Source organism: Dermacentor silvarum, chromosome 4 (genome assembly GCF_013339745.2).
Source record: "Dermacentor silvarum isolate Dsil-2018 chromosome 4, BIME_Dsil_1.4, whole genome shotgun sequence".
Lineage (NCBI taxonomy): Eukaryota > Metazoa > Arthropoda > Arachnida > Ixodida > Ixodidae > Dermacentor > Dermacentor silvarum.
The window spans coordinates 20,163,016-20,190,524 of NC_051157.2; the positions used below are offsets into that span (position 1 = coordinate 20,163,016).

Consider the following 27,509-nt stretch of genomic DNA (forward strand, 5'->3'; position numbering starts at 1 on the left):
CTGTGAGGGATGCCGGATAGTGGAAGTCTCCAGATTTATCTCCGCGACGATCAAACGTGTGCGCAATATCCGCACACGGGCGCTTTTGCGTGCTGTCCAAATCGAAATGCAGTCTGCGAATTCTACCCTCGCGACATTTAGCTTGCTTAGCAGCAGATGGCCAAAGCCACTAAGCCGTCGAGAGCGGATGCTCGAATTTCGCTTCACTGAAGCAATTTAGCACAGGGCGTGTTTACGGTTCGCTTCGAGTGGCACCTTTTCTGATTCCGCTCAGTCACTAAGTGAGGCCGCAACAGCACAAGCGGAGACGCTTAGCATAGAGCGAGCCATGCCGAACGAATGACGCTGCTGAGCTGGCCAAGTGGAACGCGAAGCGCTGTGTCCTTTGCGTCTCTATGTATTTTCCAACCAAGTTCAGCCGTGTTCCGATAACAACTTTGCGGTAAACGTCCATCGGACGAGTGAAGTCTACGCACTTTTCTACTGGGGCTTAGCGCGAAACTAGCAGAAGACATACACAAACCCGACCAATACTACGCGAGCTGCAAGGCTGATATGGGTCAACCCACCTTCCTGCACGAGAGGTTGACTCGGCCCGACCGGCTTGGCAAAGTGCATGTCTAGACGCGAACGAGTACATTGAGTCGTTTGATGGCGCATGTCTAGACACGAACGAATCGACTGGATCGTTTGCAGCCAAGCTACGAAGAATCAAATAATGTGTTTGCGAGCTCTAGTATACCGTCTCGCCTCCGCTGCAGCTTGGATCGCGGCCTTTAAGGAACAATCTTGTGTTAGCGCGCAGTCGAGCCAGGGGTGCCTCAGCCCGGCTTCGAAACTGACCCTCTCACGTCGGTATCACGCAAACGAATCTTGCGAGTTACTGCACCTGCAACCGTAGTACATCCGCACCACATCAGGGCTTATTGCACGGTCTTCCTTATTAGTTCTCTTCAGCAAAGCTGGCGTGCTCTAGCTGGCGTAGGGAAACAAAAATGGATAAGGGAGAAAGGCGGACTTTAGAAAAGGAAGAGAGGGCTCGTTAGGCTTGAACGTGCCTTCTGTTCAGCCGCGGATGGCAGTAGTTAGGACATTAAAATTAATAAAAAAAGATAAAAAGATAAGAAGAGGAACGCATGGCAGAGTAGCATCTCCTTCTTTAGACAGGCTTGTTTGAAGGCCTTAAAATCTTGACAGATTAATCTCCTTGGTTCCTATGCTCGCACGCGGGCGCTGCCCTTGGTGTCGTCTAAACATTCACCCGACGCCCACTTTGCCTGACAGCCTTGCGCAAAGGCGGCAAGGTCAGCTCACGGAATAAACTGCAACGTCCTGCTGCAGCGCCGCGCAAAGCTGCCCGCCTTCAGTGTTTCGCGTGTGACAGGCGTTATCTCTTCCTCCGCGTAGAGTCAGTGATAATAAATATGAGATGTAATTAGGAAAAACAACGAAACAAAAGTACTGGGTATGGCAATGTACAAGCAATGTGGGCACGTCGACTTCGCCGAGATGGAGGAGGCTGTCAAGACAACGTGCGCGAACGATAACAGGTTTGCTCAGCGCCACAAAACAAAAAATCGCACAGACTGAGCAGTGCCGAGTCAATGACTGCACGCAAAAACTTGTTTTTTTGGCGACTGCATTAGTCACGTTATAACAGAGAAATCTCTGTAACGGCCTCTTATTGAGTAAATATCTTAAGACGGATTTGCTAATGCCAACTTGAAGTAACCTTCGTCCCCAATACAAAACTGTCATCACTATCTTCCCTGCGAGAATCCTTGGGTTTTTCCTGACTACCCGTTTGTAACACCCTGCAGAAAGTCCACGCACTTCGAGCAAAAAATGTCTACGAGATCAGGGCGAAGCAGCACGATTCTCTTTACAGCCTGCCGGCTGAGGAGAACGCCGAAGAAGCTCACAAACCACTGCTGCTACTAGTAATAAGCGGCGCTGTAACGGTAAATCCTCTCGAACGGGACATAAACCTTACGTTCTTCTCGCGCTGTCAGCCGTTATTTCGCCAGGAGCCATCGCGCGGAAAACGAGGAAACCAACTGTTGCACAAGTGGGCTGAACGACCAGCCAGACAACTCATAAAAGGGAAAACGAAATAAAAGAGCAAGGCCTGTTCTCCCTCACCAATACGCGCCTTCAAAGCACTTCACGCCGTCCTTCGCTACTTCTTGCGACCAAACACCGTTGGGAATCCTGGAAAACTGGTCAAACTTTTCTTGCTGCAACGTCGCCCGCGGGCGAGTATGGAATCACGCGAATACCAACTGTTGCACAACTTAGCAAAGCCAATGCCTGTAGAGGTAAGCGAAATAATGTAGAGGGGGAAAATCAATAAAGCAGTGCAGGAAAAGCAGGAAGAGAAAACGAAAAAAAAAAAAGCGAGAATGAGAAGGGGCAGGCACGTGCTGACTTGTATCAAGAATGATGGGACCCACAGGCACAAATAAGTGAGCGCGGGGCTTACAAATTGGTCGTAAACACACTGGGACGACCGAGCGCCGCCGACGAAGCGCTCGCACACATCTAGTGCGCGCGGGGGGTTGCATGTGGCGGCCGGCACATCTTTCTCCTCTGCCGCCACATATATCGGCCGACCCTAGATGGACGTAGCCCGCACGTATAGTCGTCTTCGCCTGGAGAGCCAGTGGATCCTGGCCGCGTCTCCTCTATTATTCTCGATTGCGAGTGGCTAGTGCCCCTCTTCCTCGATCCTCACCAAGTATAGGCGAGGAGGAGCGATCACAGGCTCCGTAACGGACGACGCGCGCTCAGTCTTCGTCAGTTCTGTGCAGCAACCGGCAGTTGCGGTAGTGGCTGACGACGGTGCACTTGGAAGAGTGAAACGTCATCGCTCTTAAGTGATCAGACTCTGTTTCATTTGGACAGAGAGAAATAGGAACATTTATTGCACCAGATTCTCGATGATTCGATTACGCTGTGCGCAATTTAGGAATGACACGATTTATTCTTTCGTCATGCTTCGGATCCGTATAATGGCAAAGCGCTTCGTGCGATGTAGGTCGTAAGGGAAAGCTGACATAATTCTTATAATCGACAGAATAATAGCTGAGGCGGTCAGCCAGTGACAGTAGTTCTTGAAATATTTCCACGTTCGTTGCGAAATGCCAAAGGAATATAGTATGCAGAAGCTTGCGACGTCGGGCTAGTTGATTTAACATGGCTTGTGACGGTAAACGGCACAGAAAACGTAGACTAACCGAAGGTAGAAGGCGTTCCTTCTGTTCATCTCCGTTTATTGTGCTGTTGACCACCACAAGCATGTATATACAAGCGTAGCTTGAAAGTGTAGGTGCGACAGCCAGGTAGCGTAGTACAAAGACTGCGAAAATTATTTCCAACTGTCGTCTCCACAGATTGGATCCTTCTTTCAAGCTGCAAATGCCACGCACATTTCACACAGTGATGCAACTTTATTTTGCACGATCTGGGTGGCTTCTACGAAAGCCTGTATAGTAATTTCTAATAAGAATGGCAGACGCACCCGTGAGTGACTCGTGCAACTCTGAAGAGACAAATGAACACGTATTGTGTTTTTGTCATCATTACAACGTCGTACGCTACATTCTGCGGACCGCGATAAACGGCCCAGATCGCAGACCATCCTTCGAGACAAAGATTCTTGGACCATGGTCCCACGCGTCGCCGGCTTACAAAGCGACGAGGGCGTTACCCCACTTTATGATATCCGTTAGCCTGAATGACCGATCGTAGGCATGATGGGCAGCACCACGTGTTCACGCTTGTAATGTTTCCCTCATTCACATTTTTTTTTTACTTTTCTGCCTTTCCTCCTACTCCTCTCAAAAGCTTTCTTGGCAAATTGTGATCTAAAGTTTGTGCGATAATGGTCACTGGGTAACGGACAGAGTTGTACGCTGCTGGTGAAAACATGACTGGCCACCTTCTCCTTCCTGTTCTTATCTATTCCTTCCTTCAACACTGTTGGAAGGATCGGGCCGATATGCACTTATTACGTAGCGCCTTGTGGTCGCAAAGTGACAAGTTTATGCCGTTAGGTTGACCCATGCTTTTTTAATAGTTTTTGAGGGTTTTAACGAACTCCGTTGCCAGCACACCTGATACATCTGTGCCCTGCAAAGGGCCCGACCCGACAAATGCGTCTTCATTTCATTTGAACGAGAGAAAGAAACACATTGTTCATTTTGTTCACTGAACTGACGCACTGGTGCACAGAAATGGAAAAGAGCGCACTTCGTTTGCTCTCCGCATTTGCACTCTGCGTTGCGCCGTTCTTTCTCTTTCTGTACTTTGTTATCTTTATTTTCTTTCTCACGCGACCGTCCTTGCTCAGCCGCCGCCCACTGGCTGATGAGATTTTCCGGCGGCGAGCTTATCTCATCGTGCCGGATCGCATCGGCTGATTGGCCTCGCGATGGCTGGCGCCCGGCCAATGAGGCGCGGTCATTCGTCTCGCTTATCCGTTTTTCCCGCGGCTGCAGCTCCTGCCAAGCGACGCGCCGCGAGCGTTCCAGATTTAATTATACGCGCCCTTCCGCAGCTATGGTGAGGCTTTAAACTCGGGCCCTCGGCTCGTCGAGCGTCAGCGGCTCTCCCAGTGTTTTCTCTCCTCCGTGTTTCGCTCTCCTCGGTGTTTTTCTAGGCCGATGAGCATACCAACGCGCAAAGCGCGCGTGTACCGGCAAGGTAGAGCCAGAGCTAAGGTAGCGAGCCAGAATGCGTGTTTGCACACAGCTCGGAACACAGGCGAGGGAGCATGATATTACGTCACCTCTGTCTATATAAAGGGGCGTATCTCTCAATTTTTTTTCTTTGCACGTTTACTTCCCGTGGCTTCGTAATCGGAGATACTGCAGGCATGCGTGACACCAAGAAAGTTTATCCTTGTTGTTATTCCCTGTTTATAGGGGGGCCGCGCTCACGAAGCTCGGACATCGTAACTATCTCAACTATAGCTGAACATCCGGGCCCGTATTCTCAATATCCCTTACGTCACAACTGTTCGTAAGAAAAAAAATTTCCCCAACCCTGATATTATTAGGGAATGCGACCGGCCAATGGCAAATAACACTTAGGACCGTTAAGCGTTGTTGATTCGGCCCCAGGGCCCGTGGCTGTACCAGACTTATCGCGCTTCGTCCCCTCGCTGTGCGTGCACACTGGAAGTCACTGGCGCCACTTAAAATTGCCTCGTAAACTGCAAGACATTTGTCACATCATCGTGGACACTTTCATCCAGGGTCCAAGCCGACACTAGCCCGACTTGCTCTAAAAGCACTACTGTGTGTGTGTGTGTGTGTGTGTGTGTGTGTGTGTGTGTGTGTGTGTGTGTGTGTGTGTGTGTGTGTGTGTGTGTGTGTGTGCGTGTGCGTGTGCGTGTGTGTGTGTGTGTGTGTGTGTGTGTGTGTGTGTGTGTGTGTGTGTGTGTGTGTTTTAAAGCATTGAGACTGTATGCAAGTTCAATTGTCAGATGCATTGTTTGGACTTTCGCGGGCCGATTCCTTTTATATCTTTTATTCTCTTCATAATGCATACCCTTCTCCATATATCGTACCCTTCTCCGGGGGGCTCTATGCGAAGCGGGAAGTTTGGAGATTACATTCGGCGTTATTTCCGTAGCAAGAGATGGGCGACCGAGTGATAATGCGAAGCGTACGCGGGCGACACAATTGCACGCATAAACGCGTGGCTGCATCCTCACGTGTACCGTTATTGCGCTTACGCGCGCACGCCATTAGTCGACGCCAGCACTGCGTAGCTTCCAATGTGCGGTGCTGTCTTAGCGATGCGGGGCACGCCTCCAAACTTCGGTTCTCTCGTCGTTTCGGCGCACGTGGGGACGCCGAATAGGGAAGCCGCTCTCGGTGCCGGTAATGTGGCAAGGAGTGCGGCTTTCAATTAAGACTCCCCCGCGGTGCACGTGGCCCGATCCGCACCGCACTTAAGGCGAGAGCTGCATTTCGAGGCGTTGTTGATGCTGCTTTCGGCGGCGCTCCCGCGAAGAACTTGATGCTAAACGACATCGAGCACGTAGGTTTTTCTGTTTTGTTTTTTTCAGATCCCAATACTCGGAGAGAGAGGGAGGCCCCTTCACCGCCGTCCAACTTCAGTTTTTTCTTGCCGCGCGGCTGTCGTCTTTGTAGCCGCACCTGGGAAGTGAAAGCTGTCGTGGGGCAACAAATGCGAGCGCCCGAGTTTGAAATTACCACTCCTTCCTCTCTGCCTCGTCCTTTGGTATTCGGCGTCACGCGCGTAAGAGAAGGAAGAACCCAGCAGTCTAATGCAATGGTGTATCGTTTTATGTTTATTTTTCCTTGCGATTTGTCGCTTCGTTCCTAAAAAAAAAAAAAAAAAAAAAAAAAAAAAAAAAAACACGAGACTTGGCATTTAAGTTGGAGGAGAAAACAGCTTCTCAGGCAAAATGATGAGAGCCGCGGGCGCTTGTTCGGCCCTGGCACGAGAGGACCGCAAAGCGAAAAAGAAAATTACAAAAGAGGTGCCGAAAAACGAGAGAAGGATTAAGATGAACGCGAGGGTTTCGGGGATGAAAAGATGAGCGTCATGAAATTTTATGTTGAGAAGGTGAATTACGATCGCGAGGAAATGGATGGGTGACGGTTTAGTGGAGTTGGTGATAGAGAAAGGAAAACACGTTTTTTTTGTGTTTTGCGCATATGCATTTGAAATGCCCGCGTCCAATGGATGTGTAAAGGCGCGTAGAGAAGAACTACGTCCTCAGGGCCTGGCACGCTCACTTTTAACAAAGCATCAATGGAGGAAGGAACTCAGAAAAAGAAGAAGAAAGCAACAAAAGGAACTCGGCACTTGTACTCACTTCCTCGCTAAGAAATGAAGCTTCTTCATTTCTTAGGCAGCTCGGGCGAAGTATTGCGGATAAACTGTTCTTAAGGCCTCAACATCATGTTTTAGCGACAGGGGTTTTCTTGTGTTATTTACATGTACAATTTTTTATCGCCACAAAGAGACTCCCACAATAAACGTTTTCCTTAAAGTTCTCTCTATCTCAAATCTATCGTTCTCTGAATTCACCGATACAGATGACATTTTTCTAATAACTATTTCCAGTCGGCTCGGCAGAAGACAGAACAAACGCTAATAAACATAGTCGCTGCACTACCTCCAATACCAATGCCAACGAAATTCGGAGTTTGAATTAGCGAAGCTTTGCGCACGTAAAACAGTTCGTAAGCGAACGAATCCCGTGGCATGGTCATTTACTTTCACCAATGACATGTTAGGCGAGAATATGCAATCACAAAACATTCTACAAGTAAGGGCAGCTTTCTAAACCGGGACCCCGAGGCTGAATTCGCCGTGCAACCTATATTCGTAAACTCTGTTAGTAATTACCTGGCACTTCGCTGTCATTGCGTTCGCTGTCACCATTAATAGGTATACCCGTTCTTGCAAACTGCTATAAGAAACGCAAACTTTTGCAAATGGTCACAGGGCCCGGATTGGCAAAGACATTGGGGATCAAGAACCTTTCCCCATAGAGCCTTTTCCCATTCCTAAGTGAAAAAAGAGCAGCCATTACCATTGTAAGATGACTAAGAACACGCTACTGAGGTAGTTTGGTGCATACTAATCAATTACTACGCATAGTAATTCATTGTTAAGACGAATAACCTCGGCACTCAGAAATATGCCTCGACTCGGTGCTCTGCCCCCAGATCGCGAAGGGTAGAACAGTGCTCGGCCGCCGCCAGTGGCACTCAATGCCCTTCAATCACACCCTCCACAGATTCCTGCAATCGTGAGTTCACCGAGAAACACATTTTCATTCCAGTACCTTGGAGAAGACGCTGAATAAGCGTGATTACGAATTTATGTGTCAGAAATCGCAGAGTCCCGCTCCCCTCCTTGATTTCATCAAGTTCATTAATTCATTCATAATACTAGATGCGCCTAGATGACATTATTGCGGCGGAGCTACAAGGCGAACAGTAAAAATACAACAACGAAAGAGGGACAGAAAAGAGACTTCGTGATATCAAAACAAAACAAATTACACCACAAAGCGAGAGTAAGGAGAATCGATGGGGGCGTTTTTTGTTAGTTACAATCATACTGGAGCAAATAATCTATTGGAAATGACTGGAACCATCGCCCTGCCTTCATCGCTGCCATCATCGACGTCAACAAATTTAAGAAACTGCCGCCGATTTTGTACGCCCCTCCTCTCTGTAATGCCTTTGGCCCTGAGAGTACTGAGATAAATAAATAAATAAAGCCAGGTAAATCATAGGAAAAATTTAACGATTCTTTTTAACTTAAATGTAGAAATAATCAGAAAAAAAAGAGAAACTAAAGCGGTACAACAGGTATTCACGAGTTGAAAATTGAAAGTGCAAGACCCTATATGGCCTCTGATATACATTGTCGTGACGATAAGTCACGAAGATTGCATATGGCGCTCAAGTACCGCGGATAACGGGTTTGCCCAGAGGTGGTGCTGCATTTCGCTCGGCCAAGTCGAGCAGAGACGTAGGCTCTCAAATCGCGTTCGAGAAGAAAGTAGGTAAGCCTCTTACCTACTTTTCGCGTCATCAAAATAAAAAGCAAGAAAAGAAAAAGTGGATGCTGCGCAGTAGTGATTGCGAACAAGTGGACAGCCAGGAAGCCAATGACAGACAATCTTCAGGAAGTAAAAAAAAGAAAATCACTACGGATCCGGCCCATATAGTATGCTTTCACATCACTGCCCAGATTTAGTGGTTCGGAGTGTATGCAAACCACGTCTCTGCGTGGCCACAGCGAGCGGCCTTCAGGTACCCGCTAGATAGAGTACCCGTTCGTCCATAGAAACTCACGCTCTCTCTCTCTCTCTCTTGCCGCATGAGTTTCTCGGTCACTTTCTTTAATGGCTTACGCTGCATATTCCCGCGAAACTACTGTCGCGCATCGCCGAGTCAAGCGGGGAAAAATACAAACAATAAAGGAGTACCTGAAAATGCAGTCGCGACGTTGCATCTCCAAGTGCCTCGCTCGAAGCTTCGCGAAGAAGCACAGGAGGCGAAAGACAGCCGCGTTCAGAGCCGAAGGACGTGACCGGAAAGGCGGAAGCCGCGGGCGGTTCTAGGAGCCTTCGCAGAGTTGGGAAAAAAAATTTGCTGCTCATCTAGGCATGCAATATTCACGGGATGAAAAATTATAATAATAAGGGTTTTAGGTACCACGGGTCGGCAGGGAACACATTCAGTCGCTTGATTAACTGGCCTACAGGCGGCCGTAAGTTATATAAAATTACACTGCTGTTAAACGTTTCCTTACATCGACGTCATTGGTATTGTTCGCGCACGCTAAAGAAACCCCCAGGCTATGGAATGCACAGGCTAGCGGAGCAAATATTTTGGGAGGTCAATCTTGAAGGCGTATGCAGTGAAGCCGCTCTTTTAGAACAAGGAAGCGAGCACACTCGCATTGATGTTTGTAAGCGATAATATGGTCCAGATGGACATTAGGCACTACAATTAGTGGCCATATGGCATCTTACAAGTATTATTTACTCTGCGGATGCTAACGCATATTCCACGTGTTATGATAGGACACATGTCTGCCACAGAGAGTAGGCGCGAGAGAAAGTACGGGATGAGAGGGAGAGGAGGAGACGTTATAAAGGCACCATGATGATTTTTTTTCTCTCTCGATATTCCCGCTGTTTTAGTGTTCGTATGTCAGCGCCGCGAATTTAGCGTTCTTGTTGTCGTGACCGCTGCTATGGTAACTGAAAACCTCGATGATGTCGACAGAAAGAATGAAGGAGAAGTTGCAATTCTGCAAGCATGAGGAGAGGAAATCTAATGCGTGGCAAAAAGAAATCGTGGTGGTCCAGATCACTAAGGAAATCAAATTATGTTACAATTCAACGCATCTAGTTTCTAGTTAAGCAATGTAACAACGTATCTTTGTAGTGCAACCTATGCACTCTATAGCACGTAGCAGTTGTTAATTTCTAGAAGGAAGCTTAAATTTGCAATGTATAAATTCTCTCAGCACCCCCCCCCCCCTTAAAAAAAAAGAAAAAGGTCAATTTAATTGTAGGGGGTTCTGGTGTTGCTTACAAACCCTTGTCATTATGAAAAAAATATTTGTAGCAGTGCATCAATTAAGCAAGCACTACATTAAGACGCTCGGCACTAAAAAATAAAAAGAGAGAAACATTTATTGCTTGCGTGAAATCGTGCCGCAAAATATCGTTTGCATAAAAAACTTAAAGTGACGTGCGAATCAGCAGTAAGCGCGATATTTGTGCGAGTCAATCTAGGACGGTAAGCTCTGGAGGCTAATAAGTATGACTAGCGATGACTTCTACGACGATTCCCCATTTCAGGCTTTAGCCGTTGTGCGTTTTTAAAATTTGTGTTTCAATTTGGGCTCGTGATGTAATCTGACGGCCGCGCAAAATCTTAATCCCGGTATTCGTTGCGACAGCCCCACTATAAAAAATATTCAAATAACGTGGCTCAAGGCCTCCGTTTCTCTATATTAGAACCGGCATAGAAGCAGGTGCTCGGGCTGCAGTCAACGGGGGAGGCGGCAGCGAAGGCAAACACGCGGTGACCAGTGGTATCGATTTCGGGCGCCCCGCCGCCAACGCGAATTCCGATCAGGTTAGCACCCGGTGCTGACACAAGCAACACCGAGCCGCAGCGCGCGTACGCGCACACGCAGGTGGCAAATTGGCTCCGTCAGCCAACACGGCGTGTAGGCGGCCGGAACTGCGTTTATAGTGGCTGGAACCGTGTGCGTCCCTGCTGCGTCCCGCTGGCTGGCATTTCCCAGCCGGCGTGGGCCGCAGTCTATGGGCATGGCCGTGCAAACATTTAGATGAGCCACAGAGAGGTACGATTTTATCTCCATGAAAATAAAGCTCCACACCCTCTTCCTCTTCTCTCAATGCATGCACGCGCGCGCACGCACACGCACACGCACACACACGCACACACACACACACACACACACACACACACACACACACACACACACACACACACACACACACGCACACGCACGCGCACACGCGCACACGCACACACGCGCACACGCACACACGCACACACACGCACACATGCACACGCACACACGCACACACGCGCGCGCGCGTGCGCACCTTTTCTCTTGAAAGCGTGCTTCACTGCAAACACTGTCTTGCTGAGGCGAAACGTGTCTTAGTTGGGAATAACGGCGTCAAACACGCTTAAGTAAGTAGGCATATTTCACATCGCTATTTTTAACTGAGCCCCGCGACCATTGACAGTACTATCAGTGGTCGCCAGGCTGTAAAAATATAAGCAATAGCAAATAGCACAAGAGCGGCGGAGCTTGGCGCTTTCCTTTCCGCGTATCAGAGTGAAGACACGGTAAACCAAGATTACTTTTTTTTTTTTTTACCTTTCATCAAGCAGGCCGCTGCCCAGGTTTGGGTAAAGTTCCTTTACGAAAATCATTAATGGTATTTTATAAATTCACTGGTGGGCTTCTAAAGCTTTCAATCAATCTTCTGTAGAAAAGCTATGGAATATTTAGTTATAATACTTTTGTAAGGGTACGCAGCGTAAAAGCGAGCCCCAGGAGGCCAGCCATCTTCGTATTTAATTGTTTCGGCGTATGTTATGTATATATGCATTCTGTTTCTTCATTTATAACGGCATAGATCCGTTGTTAAGGAGTGTCGCATGCAGAGTGCACCAAGTTTACAGATTATTCGTTTCTGCGCAATTCTTGAACGTGGTAAAATGGAAGGTTGTTCCACGACGTATATTGGGAGGTCGTTTCAATCTGTCGCTGTTTGTACAAAAAAAGATTAAAATAACTTATGTACTGGGGACGATCATTAAGAATTACGTTCAGGGATAAAAAAGCGCCCCCTGCATTAACGCGAGTTACAACTATGACGCATCCGAGCTATGTACCCGGATACAAATACTCATACTAGTGTAGCCGTACCAACACCACCTAGATAGCACAAGGCCTACGCACTCTGATCTATGAGGTCATGCTACCGGGCCCAACTACCATAGAATCTAATGGGGATGCTCCCGCGTAAGCAACAGTGATTTTGACGTCACCGATTTCGTCACGCCAGTCTTGGCAATGGAAATTTCGGGCCAGTTAGCATGACGTCATAGATAGGAGTGCGTAGGCCTTGAGCTATCTAGGCGGTGTTGGCCGTACACGACTAGGAGAACCAATCTCTGGGCTGTCCCGGGTTTTTTTCTTTGCTAAGCCTAGCAACTACCACTCGTCGCTGATGCCGAAGAGGAAACTGTGATCCCGTGCGGCCGAGCAGAAAACTAGGTCCTCTGCGGTGCGGCCGCGCCACCATCCAGACAGAAGCGAAGCGCCTATAGACTACATACACCAGTCAGCCAATGGGTAATATACTTTCAAATTTGCCTCCACATAAACCCGGTTGCAAGGATGCAGTGCACAGATAAAGAAAGAAAGAAAGAAAGAAAGAAAGAGAGAAAGGAAGAAAGAAAGAAAGAAAGAAAGAAAGAAAGAAAGAAAGAAAGAAAGAAAGAAAGAAAGAAAGAAAGAAAGAATCGAAAGCCTTTAGTGGTGGTTGCAGCACGCGTGATTTTTTCTCCATACTGTCACGTATTTCTTTAACTCCGTCTCTGGTTCGCTGGGCTCATCCGGTTGAGCAATAAGAACACAAAGAAAATAAAGTAGATGCGAGTGCATCAACGGCGCTGGAACAAAGAAATAGGGAGATAAAAAAAGGAAGGGAAACGCTGAAGGACAGGAAGCATGCGCATGCCGGCTTCGAGGGGACGAAAGGGCACAATAGAGATTCCAAGCTCGACGAGCCGAAACACGGGAAAAGGAGTGCTCTGTCCGCGAACTGTGCGTAGCTACTCCAACGGCGCGAGAGCGGCAGGACAACGAAATAAAGAAAACAGTGTAGGTAAACGCGGTGCAGACAACGGCAGAGGAGGGACGCGGAGAATGGAAAAGACGGCTCCTGGAACGGCCACCGCAGGACGGGTGAAAATAAATAAATAAATAGGCGCGCGTGTCAGCATGTCAGCGCCGGTCGTATAAGTGTTTAAGGAAGAGACTGACACGTCGCAGCGCAGGGGAGAAGGGACGCTCAGCTCCCGCATTCCTGCGTTGTTTTGGGTTGAAACAGATTTCTCTTTCTTTTTCTATTTTTTTTTTCAAAGGTATGCTCGAGATCTACACCGTTGGTTTCGAGATTGCGACGAATGTGCCGCCGCCTCTTTTCATTTTTTTAAAGGGAATTTGAATGAGACGACCCAGGAATGAATAGATGTAAAGACGCGAGAAGGCAGTGACACGATGGAGGCAGCGCTGGCCGATCCGGTGATACGTTCTTGTTTCGGGGCGACATCAAGGTGAAATGTGCGTCGGAATCTACATTCCACCTTAGCGATCAATGCAATGCGGGATAAGCAGTCTTTTTTAAATTCTTTAGTTCTTTTTGCGTGTGTGGATATTCTAGCACTCGGATCTTCCCGCTGATTTGGGCCTACCGAAGCAGGAAACCAAAAGTTGTCGAAGAAGAAAGCTCCGCGGACGAAGGGTTGCATTACGAATGGGAGAGGAGCTGCACCGGAGAAACGTAAGTGGGAGCCCGGCCGGTGATTTTCTATCGTTTGTTCCGCTTTCCTGCTTGAGGAACAGACCCAATATTGCCAAGGATATGCCCCGTCTGCACGATGGAAGACGAAGTCGACACGTTTGCCGTTACAAAATGCACGAAGCTGGTTGACCAGTCCCGCTTAATGTAAACGGTTTTCGGACCTTTTTGTTTTCGCCGATGCTCTGCACCAGCTATTCTCCAATTGTGGCGATTTTTCCCTAGGCTGGATGGTGCTTGAGCTTTGTTCCGTAGAAAAATAATAAAAAGGAAGGTTAAGATACCTTGCGTTCACAGATTCCCTCGTGTGTCAACATTCCAGATGGCCTGGGCCGGTGGAGTAGGAAATAAGAAAGACAATGTAAAAGCTATGACCACAATTTCTTGGCACGAGGCAGTTTGTTTCAACGACATAGTCCAGTGCGGAGCGAGTCCTTTCATACGTCATGGCAAATTCAGCTATAGCCTCCGAAAACATCTAAGAGCTGAATGCTTCTTTTAAATATTCTTGAATGGTATCATTCTGCTCGTGCCAAGACTATATTAAATACGTTGAGCTGCTTGTTTGGGCGTGGTTTTAGAACGCTCTCTGCTCCTTGCGCCAAAAATTTCAGGGTCACTATAAAATAGGGTGTAACTTAAAGATTATGATAATATCTCCGCATCTTCTTCTTCTTTCTGGGGTTTTACGTGCCAAAACCAGTTCTGATTATGAGGCACGCCGTAGTGGAGGGCTCCGGATTAATCTCCGCATCCAAAAGGATTGACTTTGTGCCAGCGCTGAACATACATCATCGCACCTTGAACTGCAATACACACTTGTACTAGAGTTGCTGCCATGGACATATACAGAAACCCAAACACGAACCAGGAACGAGTGCAGTTTGCGTATCCCCCGTTTCGAAGGCGCTTTTAACAAGCAATGGTCATAACTGAGCTTCGCCTGCGCTATGATCACCCCGATCGGCCGGATGTGAGCGGTGGATGAATAAATAAAAGTCGTGGGATCAAAGGAATCGCTTCATTATATCGGCCCACTCAACGAGATACTCTGATTGGCTTTGCACGCATGAGAATGTGTGTGTTGTGTGAGTGGGGTGTGTCCTAGCTGTAGGTGGTATTCGCTTGTCATCGTATTTGACTGGAGTAACAGGCTACGCGCGTCGCCATGCAAACCTTTCCAGTTTCTCATTAGGGACGCTACACCAAACCTTCTCTCTCTCTCTCTCTCTCTCGGTGTCCAGGTTGAGGTTTTGATATTATTTGCTTGCCAGTTACGTTAAAGTGTAAATTCATTTAGTAATGGAATATCTTTTTTTGGTTATGGCGTGTCAAAGTGGGTTCGCCCCGCTTAAACCAATTTCTTTTTTTTCCACAACAACGTAACCTGGCACAGCTACAAACATTAATTATATATGGCCTGAACTCTATACCTTTTATTATTTCTTAGGTTAATTGCTAAATAAAAAAAGACGATGCCGTTTACTACGAACCCACAGAACAACGATTCCGCTTCAGCATCCTATATAGTGTCAAAACTTTCATTTTTTTAAATCGCGAGATACAAAATAAAAGTGACACGCGCTCTTACGCACATAAATTCTTTGGCAAGTTACAAGCAGCTACTAATTTTGCACGAGTCATCTCAAGAAAAAAAGAAACACACACACACATAAATTAGAGGAAAACTACTCGTCAAAAACCACGCACCGCCAAAAAAAAAAAAAGAAGAAAAGCCGGATAACATTCCGCAATTTTCAAAAGCTAGAGGGCCGCTTTTGGAGAACACTGATATAATGACCTAACGCCGTCGTAATTAACGACTGTTACGCGATAATGAGCGACGACGTCGTTACGCGTTGCAGTTCGCGCATAATTTCTCGCGCGAGTCCGCATAACTCGGCTCGCATTTCTTTCTTCCTCTCTCATTTCCCTTCCCTTCGCGTTTCTTTCTTTATTTTCTTTCCTCGTTCAGTTAACATTGTCGGTCAGGGACAATAAAGCGCCCTTCCACTCCTCGGCTTTCTACGTAGCCTGAGTTGACTTGAAACTCAAGTAATACTAGTTCTGTTTGATCTCTGTTTTTGTTTGCTGTACCCTCCAACGTGCATAACATCTCCCTTTCGCCTCGCACATCTGCAAACGGGCGGTTGTCTCTCGGAGCGGACAACAAGCGGGATGCGCTCCAGGCCGAACTTCGGGCACTGCGTGTTCAGGCGAGATAGTAGGGGGCGGCCATGCCGTTTTCCGTGAAAGTTGGCGCGCGCGTGTGTTTGCTTGTGTATGTGAGTACGAGGAGGTGCTGGCTGGGAGGAAAGGGGGAGGCGTGTGTGCGCTGTACGTCCGTGTGTTTGTACGAGAGAGCGAGAGAACACAGGCGAGAGAATGGTCCAGGCGAGGACACGGCCGACACGCGAAGGCGGTTATCTCGGACGCAATTTTCGCCTATCATTACTCCCTCGTCATAAAGGGAGTGCGCCCCCGCCTGCCCCGACCCACAATATCGGACGGTGATGATGGCCGTAGGGCTGCAATGCTCGGAAGCCGCATACACTGGAGTCCTTCCTCTGTCTCAGTAAAAGAGTGCAGCGTTGTAGACGCAGAGCTGATGTCAGTTAGCCGGAGGTCGCGTACTCTCGAGGCGTTTGGTATGTGAGAATTGTTCGCGATTATACGGCTCATACGCGCCGGCCGATCGCGATAAGTGACGAAGCGGCTGCCAAGACCGGCCAATCACGAGCGATTGATACGCGTGGACTGCTCTGTTATTTGGGACTCCAGTTGGTGGAAGTCATTTCTAGCTTGTGTCGGAGTGCAGGCTTTTAGTAAGACTGAGTACAGTCACTTTACCACGCAGCGCCTGACACTTGTTCCGCTTGCTCGCTTTTCCTCTCTGGCATATAGTCGCGTAGGCACTAATTTTTACCAACCTGTTTTTCCTTAATTACTGAAAGTTAATTCCGACGGGAATTGAGAAATGGAGACAGGAATTAATAACATACATAGCAGAGTCGCGCAAAAGGTGCACTGAAAAAAACCTATGAACCGTGCTCAGACAGACAACTACCACGACAGCTGTCGTGCTGCATGAGATGTTTACGGAGGTTTGTGACCCCTATATTGACTTCTCAGCGCAAGCGATTCGGAAATAGCCGGACAGCAAGTATTCCAGCCAGCTAAAACTGCATTTTCTGCAGCTCCATAATCAGAAACAGCCATGTTCTTAGTCTTCACTACGTCATGGGGTGAAAACAACGACAGTGAAAGCTTCAAATGTGCTTGCGAGGATGGCGATGAGAGAAAGAAGAGAAACGGGAAGTATACATAATTATACTTACAGGAAAATGTAAGTATGTGTACAGGAGTATACATACTTACATATACACACATAGACACCATAGGCGACAGTCAATCAAATTTGTAAGGCGACCAGCTCAAATAGGCCAGGTACATAAAAACATATGTACAAATATGGCCTTACATTGTACATTATGTTGGTAAAGAACAGTCTATGACGTATACGAGTAAGCAATCTGATACGCTATATATATAAATATCTACACACTTTCTATAGACAAACCAAATATCTACTTCTAAAAAAAAACAAAAAAAACTCATGGCAGTCACTAAAGGTGCGTGATATTCTCATACCAATAGCCTGTTTTACACGCTCGGTTGTGAAGCATGCAATGCCAAAGACGCAGATACTTGCACGCGCCATTCGACGCCCCAAACCGCGTATAATACTTGTACCAGCTTTCTTCTGCACAAACAGTTCATTCACTGTTTTTGTCACGCTGTTCTGTGCCAAGCGATGGGTGTGCCGGGGCACTACGTCAAAATGACGAACCACATCACACCATCAGATTATTGCTGTGTTTAGCAGCCTAAAAAACTGTAGCACCGGTAGTAAAGACGGCACGAATCGATATGGGCGCTGGAGTAAAACAGCTGGTTTCAATAACTGGCAAAACAACGCAATGAGGCGTCAACTTTACATGTTCGCATTGCCCCGAAACGAGGAAGTCCATGACTTTTGAGTTTTTGCGAACACAATACCCGACTCTACCAACCGGAAACCTAGAACTGTGAGCGCGCACGCGTTCTTAATTGCTGTTGAAAACTAGAAAACGGCTTATGAGGATCACGTTTTTTATCCAGTATTTATACTGCGGTGGTTTCTGAGCGCTGCAAAAAACACGTCACACTACTTACAGAACAAAATGAACGGAGAAAACTTTATTTCTGCTCCCTGAGTATTGAGGGCCACGCGGGATACGGTCAGTCCATGGATATAAACGCGACCTTCAACGCTCGCTCGTTCTCTTGAAGTTCTGGAAGATCGCCAAAATCAAAGCAGGAAGTTCAGGCTGCCAGCCAAATTCATGAAGCATGGAGGTAGTCTTTACTCGTTTCAGGCCATTGTTGTCATAATTATTTTTATTTTTTCTTTCTTTTTCTTTGCGTGGTGCAGTCTCGAAGACGCTTGCGCAAACAAAGGCCACCCACGTTTGCTGGGTAAACCTTATCCGTGCGCGTCGTCTTCGTTACAGCGCTTCGGAGGTCGTTCGTTGGCGCTTATAGCATGTTTATTTGGTATAATAAGGCGGGCGGGAAGAGAAAACAAAGACTCCCCAGGGAGCCCGAGACAATGCATGTGGGCTCATTCGCGCCTTTTCAGTAATTAAAACTGCAGCAGGGTTGCCGCTTTCTATATTCATCGGGAAAACACACACACGCACATTCTTTCTTTCTCGCTCTTTCTCACTCTCTTAGCAGCACTCAGGTGACATATACACACATACACACGCGCAAAGTTACACCTCGCACACTTACGCAAACGGCACGCAGGCATACACAAGTAGCAAGCAACGCAGGACAGGCTACAGCTTCAAGTATGTTGGTGGCGGAGCAGGTCCGAGGCCCAGCGCGGCCTTTTCTTTCGTTACTGCTACGCTTCACGCGTTTGAAAGAAAAGCAGAAGAAGGAGCAGAAAGCGTGAAGCGGCGTCTTGCGAGTGCTGCTCATTTCTCGACCGGGTATTGCCGCGGGCAAAGTTCTCACCCTCCCGCTGCTCCCCCCACATCGCACACAGCGCCAGCCTACGGTTTCTGCTGCTCCCGAAAGACACGAAGCAGAGCATGGAAGCGTCCCGGGGGTCGAATTCTTTGTCCGCTTCCAGAGAGCAAACAGGAGCCGACGTAGGACGCCAGCGGACGCCGCAGTGTTTGCCCCCCGCGCTAAACTTCTCCCGTCCACGTTGCAACCTCCCCCGGGGGCTGCACAGAGCACCGCCAATTGGCTTGCCGGGAGCAGAGAAAGCGACTGTGGCGCAACAAAGAACGGGGTGAGAAGAAATGAAAAAATACAGAAAGAAGAAAATCGCCCACCCGATATGTATTTTTGATCGCTGCAGCGGGCTCTTCGCACTACGCCTACGCGAATTTTCTCCCTGCGCCTCGAACGGTGGCGCGCCCGCATCCTGAGACGCTTTGTTCTTCGCTAAGATAGAAGTGTAAGAAGAAAGGAAGCAAGTAGACCGGCCGATAGCCTCATTAATCGCGGGGTTCAAAGTGTCGAAACTGCACTGTGGGTTGTGAGGGAAGCCGTAGTGGGGGGTTGTTGATTAACCTCGACCATGCACCAGGCGTTTTTTAACGTGCTCCTAAATATGATTAGAGTCGACGAGTATTTTTCCCATATCGAGGAGTTTCTTGAGAAACAGATCTTAGCTCCAGTACATTACGGACTAAGAGAGCACTTGGTTACGAAACGTTTCCTTGAAAATCACCATGGGGAGTTATTAAAGCGCAGTTAATATTGCCACTATACGGCCGAGAAGCGCAGCTGCTGGCGGGTTGCACGAGCCGACGCACGAGTCGAGTATAAAGGAACGTTTCAGAATACGGAGGTAAGGCGCTGCTCACCACTTTTTTCACTACTTCACTAGATCACTCTTCACTTTCTTGACTATTTGAAGACCGAGCTGGCTGTCTAACGACATAAACATACCAGAGAATATATTCACAACGGGATGAGGCATGTGCCCGCTGCAGCGAAAGTCCGGAGACAACTCGGATCATCGTGATCGAATCGTAAGCACATGGTAACGGACCCAGCAAGAACCGTAGGACCTTACAGAAGCGCTGGGATTCGAAGCAGGTGAAAGCATCGACTGGTCAGGCGCTTGAGATAAGCAAGATACCTTTTTTAGAATACTGGCGAAAAAAGAAATGCGGCAATGAGATAGATAGAGCCGGGTTCGTTACAGGCATGAGTAAACGGTACAATAGAGAGATGGAGGTTTAATGCGGACAGACAGTGTCAAGAAAAGATAGGTAAAATGCTAGACTGTAATAGATGCATATGAAACCTGAGTAGCGCAAGCAGGATAGGTGAACATGTGTCGCCGCCCCATTTCTAAGGGGATGCCAATAAAAAATAATCATTATCATCATAAAATCGAAGTGCAGTGTGGATTGCGAAAAAGTACAGTGGCTAGCTGCAGTCGAGATGCGACAGTCATTGAACCGCCCCCCTCCTCCTCCTCCTTTTCTTCTCATTGTTTCTCGCCTTCAGCATTTGGAGCATAACTTTCGCGCTCACTAGACACGTCTACCGGATTAGAGGGTCGACTTTCTCGCTCAACATTTCCTACCCTTCGAGAAAGCCGAGCGCCCGGTCAGTAGGCCAGGATACAGCGCCTACCTAGAAATTAGTTTTGTTACAAACGGAGCACTCGCCGTGGCGCACGTCCACGCGCACGCTCTTGGACAACAACCTTAAATATCAGAAGTACTACAGTTGGAGCTACTGTGAAAAGCCGCGGCCATACTGAGATGCAAACATCATCTCTTGTTGGTGTTGAGTCCACGATGAAAATGTCTCAACGTCAACAATTCCCTTCTACACTGCAAATGTTTGATAACGCCAGACTTTGAATGTCTGCATGAGTTCTTTTTTTTTCTACCTATCACCCACAGTCTTGCTTTTTTATTTTTACTTTTTTTTTCAAGTGTGGAAGAATGGGAAGGTATAGGCTTCTTCAGGGCCGGCTATTCCGAAATCCCAAGTACACTATTGAGGCACGAACAATAAAGAAATAAATAGCGAATGAATAAAAAATCTCAACATGCATGCACTAGACACACTTGCTGTTGCTGTTAAAGCCACACCTCGGGCTTGGTGAAAAAACACAGTCCGCGGATAGCATACGCTGCTGTGAACATCTCAGCCAAATTTTGGATTCATGCGCGGCGCGTGGAGCTTACAAGCGGCGCGCGAAGTCATATTTCTCAAACACTTTCTTTTGAAACGAGGCTTACCCATCACCTTCTTCGGGCTGCTATATTTTGTCGCATAGCAGATTTCCATACGCGGCTGCTATTGGTCAATAGTTGACATCAATCAAGAAGGGTGTTTGGACAGTGCACTTCTTCCTACTGTTACTGTGCATATTTATCGACGCAGTTTAATAAACATCCCGAAGTACGCGAAAATCTGCATTCCGAATTTGGATAGGAATTACATACTTCCGGAAAAAGCCGATTATCGTCTGCTCACGCTCGGCCGCGCCCGCTGGCGTAGGAATTAAACTTTGGCCATCCAGCTTATCGGCGTCGTAGCCGTTTGGTCTCGCTAATTTCGATTAGATTTGAAAGCTCAACTAGCCTCGAACCACACGAAACTTAAGGTTATACTACACGTAAGCTTGCCAGTTTGCGCTTATACTCCTGCAGGTCGCTCCTGGCTAGACGCCTTGGCAGACATCGCTTCGTATTGAGCTATAGCGCTTCAAAGTGCGCAAGTTGGATGTGGCTAGAATACATTGGTTGCACTCTGTTCGGTTGCAGTCACCTGCAGTCTGTCCGTGCTATGTGGTGCGGACCGGCTTTGTCCAATCTGGTGCAGGACAAAGCCTGTCCGCACCAGACTTCCGCAAAGCCTGTCCGCAAAGCCTGTCAGCACAGACTTCAGCACATGAGCGCGAGCGCGCACTCCAGCCCTGTCGTGCACAAAGCAAACGCTGCGCTATACGCACTACTGTTGCATGTAGCTGCGGTCTGTTACGTAGCGCTAATATCGCGGCCGGTGTGGTGCGATATTGTGAGACGCCAGAAAAAAAAAAAGGAAACAAACAATGGGCGCTGGCGCGAAACATTACAAAAACAAAGGCGGAGAAGAAAAGGGATTTTTGTATTTGTAGTTTAACGTAGCCGTGATACGAAATAATAGAATAAACAGGCATAAATAATGTGCTCATTACTACTGTCCTCTTTTAAACAGAAATTCGCTCGAAACACTTGGACTCATCCCTACTAAATGTACACAATCTTAATTCATTACCTCACAAGTTAACACCAAAAGGCCCGGCTCTTGTACAACCTATAGCAAAACTCTCAGCGCGTTGCTCACCCTGTATATTGCGTTGACGTTGTATATTACGCTCCATCGATCTTTATTATACTCAGGAGTATAAAGGATGCGCGACACAGCGCTAGCCCGCTATATAAAACCAGAATAAATTGACTGCAGCGGGCCAAGCTCTGCACTCCATCAAATATCAAGAAAACGTAGAAAGGTGATCAAAATAAGCAAACGTACAAAGAACGAACTTACAAGCTGCGAGCGGAAGAGGCAAAGTAATGTGGGGACAATGTGGAAAACAGGAGGGGAGGGGTGGATTCGGAGGGCGGAGGACACAAGCTGGTTATGGAGCGGTGTTGTTGCAAAGTGGAAGCGGGTACACACTCCATCGGCGAGAAATCGACAAGCTGGAAATGCTCGGCGCGGGCCCGACGCCGCGGCGACGGCTTGCAACCAGCAGGCAGCTGTGCTCCTCTCAGGGCGCCACAGCATGCGCCAATAGACGCAGCCGCGAACACACGCACACGATGTGGTCGCTACCCCCAGTGTTTCGCCGTCTCTTCGTTCCCGCCCTCCAGCGATAGCGAAGCCTGTAAACAAGCATCAGCAACGACGTAGAGCGTACGGTCTGCCTGCGAATCCCTCTCCCCTCCCCCTTCGTTCCCCTAGCGCTGTAAAGGGCGAAGTTGGCGGGTTGGGGAGACGGTGGGGTTGAGGTGCGCGCCCTCAATAAAAGCGATCTCCTTGCGCCTGACCCGTTCTCCCAGAGACGCCCAGGGGAAAATAAAGCGGGAAGGAGGAGACGTGTATGTAGAGGTAAGAACAACAAGCAATGGCCGCCTGCCGAGCGCCGACAGACCGCCCTCCCTCACCTCTCCTCTCCCAGGGAAGAATGAAAAAGTGCACCCATATAAGAACGGCACCCTCGGCAAACAAACATCGGTGAAGGGGGGGGGGGGGGGGGGGCGGACCGCGGAACGTTCGTAAGAATTTCCAATCTCCCTTGAAGGAGCAGCCGCAGCGCGGTAGCGGGTCCCTGTTTGCGAACGTAATGTACAACGGGTAGGCAACTATTTTTTTCCAAACCTTTCCTCTCTCTATTTGTCTTGCTTCGCCATCTCCCCCCTCTGTAGCGCGCGAAAGTGAAGCAACGACGCCCGCCACGAGTGCCTCGGGAATCAGCGCGATGGGCTTGTTGGCGCCTTCGACGGTTAGCCGCCAACCTCAGGGAATGCGGGGCATGCGTATGCCATGCTGGTCTGCGTGCGCGTTTGTGCTTTTGTTTGTGCGAGTGTTTGTGTGTGCTTGCGTGGGAGCTGCGTGTGGCGTATCCATGCGTTGCCCTCACGCGTGTGTTACTGCTGTTTTTTTTTTAGCCATATGTCTGGTATTGAAAAATAAGTGCGCATGTGTGTAGGTGTGTAAGTGCGCGCGCGCGCGCGTGCGTGTGTGTGCGTGCGTGTGTGTATATGCGTGTACGTGTGTATGCGTGTACGTGTGTATGCGTGTACGTGTGTATGCGTGTACGTGTGTATGCGTGTACGTGTGTATGCGTGTACGTGTGTATGCGTGTACGTGTGTATGCGTGTGCGTGTGTATGCGTGTACGTGTGTTTGCGTGTGTGTGTGTTTACCTGTGTGTGATCACCCAACACATAGAGCACTGGCCGAACACACCTCTAGGAGGGAAAACAAGAGGTGAAAGGCAGCGAGTTTAACCAGATTAAGTGTCCGGTTGGCTACTCTGCACAGGGGGACGGGTTAAGGGCAGGAAAGATAAGAAAACAAAGAGAACATAAAAAAAAGGGAACGGGAATCAGTCCCATTCGCACATTCTATAGTTTTTCAATGAGTCCCGTTTCTTTTAAAAAGCCCACTAGCGCTCTTAAAGCAGTTCCTCGATCTAGCTTCTCAATAAAGTAAGCATCTCTATTTCATACCATATACCAGTAGACGTCAAAGAAAAGCGACCGGCCACGTTTTTTTTTTTTCATGTTTAAACTCGCAGGACAATTCTTCTAAGCGCTTTTACAACGCACACGTTAAACGTCAGAAGAGACAACTTGGTGAAAATCCTTCCCAATAAACTTTCAGTTTAGCGGCACATTAACGCGTTGACGTCAGATTCGGAAGAGCGTAAAGGCGAGTTCTTGTTTCAATACGCTGACAAGGAGCTGTCTTCACAGACGTCGAGGTATAGAGATATCTACACGCCGGAACGGATTTGAACATACCGCTGAGCTCGAGACATTCTACTTTACTTTGACGGCCCCGAGTCAAGCTAAGAAAACAAAACTCGAAAGCGAGTAAAAACAAGGTGATACAGCTTTCACTAAAAATGAGAATTTCATGGCTCGTTGACACATTTTATTAAGCGCGAAGATACGATAACGATTGAGAGCAGAAAAGAGGTTTGATAGACTGGACGACGACCAGAGTTGGTCAATATGGTGGAAAGTTCTGGTATTTAGTCTGCACGAAGGAATTTATCACTTCCTTCCAAAAATACCAGTTCAAGTAAAAATTTAAAAAAATCAGGAAAACGTGTTTCGAAAAGCCGTAAGTCAGTCCGCTGAGTTGAGACGCAGCACTACGCAGGCTGTCCAACGGCGTTCTTTCTCAGACGCGCCAAGACAGCAGGCCTGTGTCTGCGGCCAGTCAAAGGAACGTATCGATTGCTTCCGCTTGCGGTGGCACAGCCATTTTCAAACAGGCAGAAACTATCGAGCAAAGCGAACGCTTTCGATGGAGGAGCACTGTATACTTGACAAATAAGAGAAATATTTTGGCAGGCGGCCATCAAAACAGCTCGCAGAGACGCGCTAGATTAAGAGTTCACAGCAGAGGCTCGCATCTCCTCTTATTTGAGACCACGAGCTAGAGTAGCGAATGTTTAAAGTGCAGCCGAAGAAAGTGCGGCTATGCGGTAACCACAAACGTTCGTACATTTTCTCAGTTCTTGCTCGTTTGGCCATATGCCATATACTTACGTGCACACGCTTCACCCTTTCATACTGATGCGCGCAATTCAAATTGTTGGTCATTTGCGCTCCCAGCTTCGCACATAAGTAGATGCGGATATTTTAATCGCTTTAGCTGGACTATTAGCGCCGATATCGTAATTGTGCTTATTTGCGTTGCTCCTCGAAACATTTTGGAGTATTGCGAGGATGTGGTACCTTTTTGTTCCTTATTTAGCCGCAGCATGCGTTTTTTATTACTTCGTTATTTTTTTCTATTTTTTTTTTCACTGAGGCTTCAACATGATGATTCTCGACTCGACCAACTCAAATGAGAACGTCCATAGCGCTTGTCAGAACATGCAGCGCTGTTTTACATTTCAAGAGAACGGGACATTTACTGTAAGGCTTCCACTGCAATAAGCATGGTTCTTTTCAGTACGTTTTCGTTTTCTTGTTCTTTGAGTCACCTTATTGTTCTGTGAAATAAAATAAAAAACCACCAGAATACAAGGCTGTCCAGAGGGCCCCCGATGCGGCGGTCGGACATGGCCTGACTGTCCCAACGTGGGAGCGGCCCGCTGCGCGCTGAGTCGCGTACCTCAGGACTTTCATTAAAGTTTTGAATCCATGGATCCATCCACCAGAATACAAGAGAAAAAATAGAAGTTGTAAAATATTCTAAATGTGCGCCAAAGCGTCTTCAGTTTGAGAGCACGCCATTTTTAAATACATATATACGCCATCACAGCGTCCGCGATTCCTTTGGATCATTCGTTTTGATTGCAGGGGTTACGTATACCATACTTGTAAAGTCAAAGCCCGCTTTTCAGTTACTGCTTTTCGTTTCGATACATCACGCTGCTTTACTACGATTAGTATTGACTTTGCTATATTTCGTTTCTTGCGCCATGGAGGCGCCGCGAAGCGTCCATGCGGAACTCCGCTACACAGGTTCGTATACCGCCGACGTATGTGCCTGTATATAAAATAGACTCTCGGTTTTCTGGGAAACTTTTACCCCGACGTAATACGATGCATTCAACACGGTCCACCGAATAGCTGGCGCTTACGCAATCCACACTTCTTTTGTATATATATACTATACGCAGACACTGGATGCGCACCCCTTAGCTCGTGGCAACGCAGGCAAAAGTAACATCCACGGAAGCCACTCGCGAGGCGTATGGTGTGCCGGGGCCAACAAGCGAACCACGTTTGCTTTTATGAGAACGTATGGCTCTGGCTTCGCCAACGTATTTGCGAGAGTGCCTCCGCACTGAGCTGCTCGAGCATGAGTCGAGAATAGAAATTTCATCCGAAGCGGCTTCGATACCGGTACACGAATTGAGCAGTGCGCGCTCTTCGCCCCCTCGCTGTGGTATACATATATAGAGACAAATGTTTCGCGAAAGTGGTCACTGGATATCTTTTAAGAAGAGATACGTCTCAAGTTTCGAAGCGCGCCTCGCTGCCGCCAAACTCATCTGTCTATTTTCTGTCTCTGTAGAGAAGACGTATAAAAGGCAGGAAAATGAGGAAAGCCACGTACACGTTCGAGGCAGTCGAGAAACGCCACGGCGAAAGAGGCGCTGAAGTTTCAAGAAAGGCGCTCCGCTGCGGTCATTCGCGCATATAGATCAACAGGTCGAAGTCCCGAGAAACGTTCGGTTGATGACCGAGACCTCCTCTATAAAGAGGCGTTGAGAATGACTCTATGCGGAACCCATTGGTGTTCAGCCATCTGCACCGCCATTCCAAAAACGCATACGCCATTTTACTTAGGTATTTGACTTAGATTTGTATGTGCATGCGAATGCACGTGAAGATCTCAATAAACTTCTGAGCTTCGCGAACAGAGCGTTTTCGGCCTCCTCGAACAACCCAAGCACCCCAAGTATTTCATGTATGTCTTCTTCATACGCACTCATTTCAGCACCGTTCTCGTCTTGATTTCGTCGCTTACACACGACGCCCCTAGGCGGCAGGTGTCTTTGAAAGCTCACGGAAAACGACGAGGCTCGCTTGCCTGATCCTTTGAGAGTTTATGGTAATGCGCCGCGCCTGGCGTCTTAAACAAACACGAGGCCTTCGATAAACGCGGCGGTTTCTTCTTCGTGTATAGGTCTGCGCGCAAATTGAGACCTCCCCGGGATGCTTTTACACAGCTGGGAAATATGAGCAAAGAAAATGGGCTCTATAACTCCAATGAATTTGCGGTTACTTTCCAGCGAGAGTATGCAGAAGCAGGTTCTTGCGTGTGATATGTTTCATATTCGCCTCCGGAAAATTGCACCGTACCAATTTCAATAGGCCGGCTGCCAGAGAGAGAGTCGGAGTTCGCCTTTGTCGTCGCGCGTCTGCATTGCTCGTGTAAATCCGGACGCGCGCATATGCAGTCGCTGCTCTTTGTGTAAACTTTGTGCGAGGTGCGTACTGGGTCGTCCCTGGTTCGGCACGACAAAAGCAAATCACCATCCTGTCAGGATGCAGGAACCGCTCTGCTTGCGCAGTACTGGGCTGTGCTCAGACGAT

At 48.0% G+C, this 27,509-nt stretch overlaps 2 protein-coding genes across 3 annotated transcripts in view; both read right to left on the minus strand.

Annotated features, from left to right (window-relative positions):
- LOC119449588 (uncharacterized) overlaps positions 1-27,509 on the minus strand; it is a 378,080-nt gene that overhangs the window by 151,263 nt on the left and 199,308 nt on the right.
- LOC119449589 (uncharacterized) overlaps positions 1-27,509 on the minus strand; it is a 137,638-nt gene that overhangs the window by 30,997 nt on the left and 79,132 nt on the right. Inside the window, exon 3 of one of the 2 annotated variants that reach the window (XM_049665324.1) lies at positions 13,813-13,890. The exons of the other annotated variant lie outside the window; for it this stretch is intronic. The gene's annotated coding sequence lies outside the window, so the exon portion shown is untranslated. The remainder of the gene's footprint in view (positions 1-13,812; positions 13,891-27,509) is intronic. 2 annotated transcript variants of the gene reach the window in all.